Source organism: Egretta garzetta, unplaced genomic scaffold (genome assembly GCF_000687185.1).
Source record: "Egretta garzetta isolate BGI_Z169 unplaced genomic scaffold, ASM68718v1 scaffold139, whole genome shotgun sequence".
NCBI classification, from domain to species: Eukaryota; Metazoa; Chordata; class Aves; order Pelecaniformes; family Ardeidae; genus Egretta; species Egretta garzetta.
Genome location: NW_009260832.1, coordinates 2,731,374 through 2,736,844, shown reverse-complemented (window position 1 = coordinate 2,736,844; position 5,471 = coordinate 2,731,374).

The window sequence follows — 5,471 nt, the reverse complement described above, 5'->3', positions numbered from 1 at the left end:
ACTTGAGAGCTTTCCTAGGAGGGTCCTGCCCAGGCAATTGCATTTTCCAGTTCAGCCTGACTGGGCCCAGCCAAAACTGTTCAGGCTTGGGTTTGGTTTGCCCGATGCGAGGCTGGTGTGGTTTGACTTTTTGGTACCACCTTTCCCAGGCAACATGCGCCTTCCACATCTGCTTCTGCACAAGCAAGGTGGTTCCCTGAGAATCCAGGTTGATTCTTCCTTGTTCGTGCCTTGCATTTTTGAGAGATTCTGGTGAAGTTAATGTTGGTTGGAGCAAGATAACTTCAATCTGAGTGATCATTAAGATATGTGGAATGTAAAGGAACATAAGGGACGATCTGCTCTAAAGTGGTCTTTATTGTTTATTCTTCAAACGCAGGTGCTTCCTTATCCATCGCCCTGAAGTATGATATGCTAAACAAATAGCTTTCTCCTGAATAGCCAACTTCTGGTATACAATTACCATAATTATTGTAGGTATTACACGCTTCTGTCCACAGAGTATGAACTGCATCTAATCAAAATTATCCCATAAACTATATAAAGATGTGATACTCTTTAACAGCATCGAGTGCAGATTGCCTTCAAAGAAAATGTTTCTGAATATATTATCTACACTATAAAATTAAAAATAGCATCAAACTGAATAACAGCTTCCTCTCACCCACATTTCATATCTCCAACCAAGACAGTTAAAATGGGTAAAGAGATAAAACAGATTAATCTCTTAATCCTAAAAGGTACAATTTACAACCATGAAATGTTAAGAGACTCTTTTCTAACACCTCTTAGTGCTCTTCCATGCTCTCATATGTACCCCGCAACCTCAAGGAGCCACTGTGAACTCTGGTCTTGCAGCATCAGGTCTTCCTTGCAGCAGAAAATAGGCCAGGATGTCTCTCTCTTCAGCTGTGGGGGTCTTGAACTAGAAAGTAGATGCATGAGTGGAAAGCATAGCTGTGATGCATGCAAAACACGTGTGGTGCTTCCTTCATGGAATAGTAGTTCCCCTGAATGTTTACTGGGCAGACCTTTTTTTAAGTTTATTTATTCATGAGGCTTTTACTGCAATATGTAATGAATAAACAAATTAAAAATGAACTAGACAACTAAAGCTGAAGGCGGCCTTCTCACCACATATCCCTGATTTCCTCTCCTTACCCTCCTCCTCAATTTCTAAAAAGAAAACTGAGGGCACTAACTTAAAAGCTGTGTTAAATGAGAGTGGAGTTAAGCATATGTCCAAATACTCTTTGGGATTAGGTTCTATAAGTGTGTTGTCAGTCTATTTACATGTAGCCACAAAATGAAAGCAAACGGGGAAGACTTTTCCTGCAGATGTAGGTTGAACATTCAAATTTTAGGATGATTTAGAAAACAGGTTGAAAATGTGGCATAAATGTTTTGAGTGGTGCATAATACATTGTCTGCTAAAGGAGAGTGAGAAGGAAGAATGATGTGCAGATTTGCTTCCTCTCTTGACCGTGGTTGGAATTTAGAGAAAAATAAAAGCCAGTTAGGACATAAGATGTTCAATTAGGCTGAGAGATCTAAAAATAGATTTGAAAAAGCCGGTTTCCTGAGATTTGAACACACGGCAAAGAAGACAAACTAAGTGCAGGTACCGTTTAGAAATCAGAAACACAACAGGAATTAAGATGTTTATATGCAGCACTAGCAAGTGTTTGTTGAATGTAAATAATGACATGGAAATCAATAGCTCCTTTTACTGTGGTGACAGTTAGCAGCTGTCAAATCAGTTGGGCTGGTTTGGGGTAATTTATTGGGGACTTATGGTTTGCAGCTAAAGAAAAAGTGCAGTGATGATGAAAAAGAGTCTTTTCAGAAGCTGTTGCCAAGAAAAAGGAAAACAAAACAAAAAACAAACATATGCTATAAAAACAAGCACATGCTATAGTTATCAGGAAAATGTCCTCTAGAATGAAAATAAAAGGCTATGCCATGAAATGAGTATGTGCTTACACAACAACCATGAGGACACTTTGTCTTAAACTCATCATCATGAATATGCAGCTAGTCTCTAAACAATACAACTGCTATTTGGAAGTTTTCCCTTAAGTGAGTTCTCTTAGTTTAGTGAAGCGAGTGTTGGTTCCCTATGCGCTTTATTTGCAGTACGGTGACACAGCACCTCAGCCATGTATTCTTTCTGTCCCTTCATCCATTCATTGTTAATCAAGTTTCCAGAATCACCTTGTGAGTTACAATTAATAATCTATACACGTGATTTACACATGAGGGCTTTAGTGGTTCCATGAGGACCCCACTTTCCTACTCAACCCTAGTAATCAGGCACATATAATCAGTCTTCCTGATGATCGCTCCATCCTCCACCTCTGAAAATCACCTCTCTTGAGCACCAGGTTGTACCTCCCCTGGGCAGACCCCCGTTCTGCAGCTGGCCCAGAGATGTGCTGACTGGGCACCTGGTTGCCACTGCTGCTTATTTCACCTGCCTCTCACACCAGTGTGGGTATTTATGTAGGTCTACTTCTTCTAGTCAACTACTGACCTTCAAAAACGTGAACAAATGTATTGATCTTCAAGACTTTTTCAAATTTCAGTGATTTTTTTTTTTTCCCCAGTTGCAGACTGAATAGTTTGGGGTATTTTGTCAGGGGGGCTGTGGAGGCAGTAGGCACAGTAAGCACACTGGCTTTGTTTCCTTAGGCAACGAAGATAAAAGTGTCCTTTAATTAAGATGATGTGAGGTTATTCTCTTTGGGTTTTGTTCGCTGCTTCTGGCCTTCCATTTTGATAATTTTCAGTTCAACCCCATGGCTACAGATAGTAAGATTTTTTAAAGAAACTAATGGTGTTAGATGCAACCTTTTTCTTAACGTCCAATTCAAAGCATATGAGATGGTCTGGTATTTCAGAACATTGTTACTCCAATGTTTATAGAAAATCAGGGTCCATAAGTGTCTTATAACTATGTTTTGCTCAACAAGAGCCAAAACTTTTATAACAGCATGTAAGGAAGATACGCAGGAAAGCAAATACTCAAGTATGACGTTTGAAGTTCTGTGACCTAGTGCATGAACCAAACATGAGCCATTAATCCTAAGCGGAGTGGAGATATAAATGAAGTATTGCCTAGAGAATGGGTGGCAAAAGGCAAACAGCTGATGGAAATGCAGGATGGAAAGCATTTGAATATATTTACTGAGGACCAGCATTCACTGTCAATGAATTCAAGCTGCTGGGTCAGTTGGACCTCAGCCATTTCATCACCAATGGTAGTGTCATGATTGATGTTTGTTTTCCTGCCTTAATAAAGGCAATTCTTGTGATAAATCCAATATTAAGTCAAGTAGAGTTTCATAGCTGGACAAGAGTAAGAAAGTCTGATTCTGGAGGAACTGGGGTTTGAAACACCCTAAGGACCAGCCAGTTCCAGCTAGTGGCTGAGGAGCCAGGCACCCAGGTGAGGATCAAGGTCTTGGCATCCCTGGAATGGACGGCAGTGGGCCAGTGAGGCAGCACAGCCACTTCACCAGAAGGAAATCACAGAGAAAAAACGATTAATGTGTCACCAAAACCACAGCAGCATGCTGTCAGGGAAGTGAGAGGAAAGAGAGTTACAGCAATGATTCTAATAGATCTTGAAGTAATGAAATGCTTCCAGAAATGCTTTGCCTGGAGAGAAAGTCAAAATGATAAAGTCTGTGCTCAAATTCTGTTATCAAGGCAATTCCTCATGAAGACTATAAATAAAAGAAGTACTTAAAAGAAACGTATGTACTGTGATATTGTTCTTGGTTTTATTATAGTATAGAAGATGTCAGAACATGTGTAAACACTTAGTGAGAACTACTTTTTTAAATGCTTTGAAATAGCCTCTCATTTTGTAGATGTGGTGCTTTTGTGTATCAAGTTTTTGAACAAATTCATCAAGCCATTTGCGAATAGTTAGAGGAGCGAAGTTTGTGCACCATATCCTCATGTCACTTCTGAATACCAGATTCTTTTTCTGTACGTCTTGCTTTAAGTAATAGCTAGATATTAAAAATAAATACAGTATTACCTGGTATTTTATGCCATGTTTCCTTGACTGAACCACTGGATTCAGACCAAAGCACAAAAAATGTCTAAACTGCACAGATATATATATGGAAGCAGTGTTATATGTAAGAAAAATGTATTCTCCCTTTTCCTTTTTCAGCGTGGAGTGTTTTTTTGTGGCTGTTCACAGGATGCAGAGTATTGCTGGTACCTCTTTATCTCTCCTTCAGCATAATATGAATCCGGACCAGGTTTCCTTCAGTCTATGCACCCGTTTGCTCACTTTGCTCAGTCCATAGTCTTCAAACACTGTATAATCCAGGCAAGACCAATACAGTCTGAAAGAGGGCAAAGCCGTGGCTCCTCAGTCCCTTTGAATTCACTCATGCCCATCTCCACAGCTCACTGTATTTCAAACCACAGATCCACTTTGAGATGTATCTTTTTTTCTAAACCCCTTTAAAACGTGCATCCTTGATTAACTATGCAATGATGTGCTATTCTGTCACATTACCTACATTTAGAAAAATAATCAAAATAACGATTGTGAAACTAGAATTATAGTCCTTAAGTTCCCCTAACTGATGCCTCTGTGTTCAATTTACACCCATGTATAGTGAGAGCAAAGTGAATAAAAGCCAAGCAGTCTGATGGCAGTGATTTTAAGGCATCCTTTCCATCCATCCTGAACAAATGTAAATGCATAAAGGAGGTGGAGGGTAGAAAATGAGATCATTTCAGTTAAAGGTCACCACAAAATCCTACTAATCTTTAAGGTATTCCGCTCTCCCATTCTTTATTTGCTATTGCAGACTTCAAAAATAGGTATTTGTGGAAGCTAATGAAGTACCTCATATACAGTGTTACATAAACAGTAATAGACTGTGAATGGGAGAAGCAACATTCTGGAGTATTCAGGGTAAGTTACACTGTTGATCCATTAGTTTGGGCTTTTTTGGGGCATTGGAAAGGTTCTTTAAAATGTGTCAGATATTTGTTACACATGATTCGATTGCTAACCTGATATTTGTAAAAACTCCATTGATTCTTTAGTCATGTGTATAATACTCCCATTTTTTTCTGCCTCCGACATTTCTGATTTTTAATATGACTTATTTTTTTCTTCTTTTTGTTTTACAAAGTATCTGGAAGGGAATATGTGGCCTGTACACACAGAGCTGTTTTCTTCAGTGCTAACTGTAGCCATTGGGCAAATTTCAGAAATGACTAGGTACTTGCAGATTTCCCACTGAGCGGTGCAGAGACATGTTGTTTCATAGTATGGTCTGAGAGTAAACTTTTGGTCTTCCCAAGCTACTTGTTCCTTTGGTAACTGAAATTTGCAGTGTAAGGGCTTTCTGACTCATAGTTCCAGCCCGCAAGCCGAGATGGCAGGAGGGAGCAGATATGTCTTTCCCTCAGCTACACAGCAAGGGCTTCCTTTC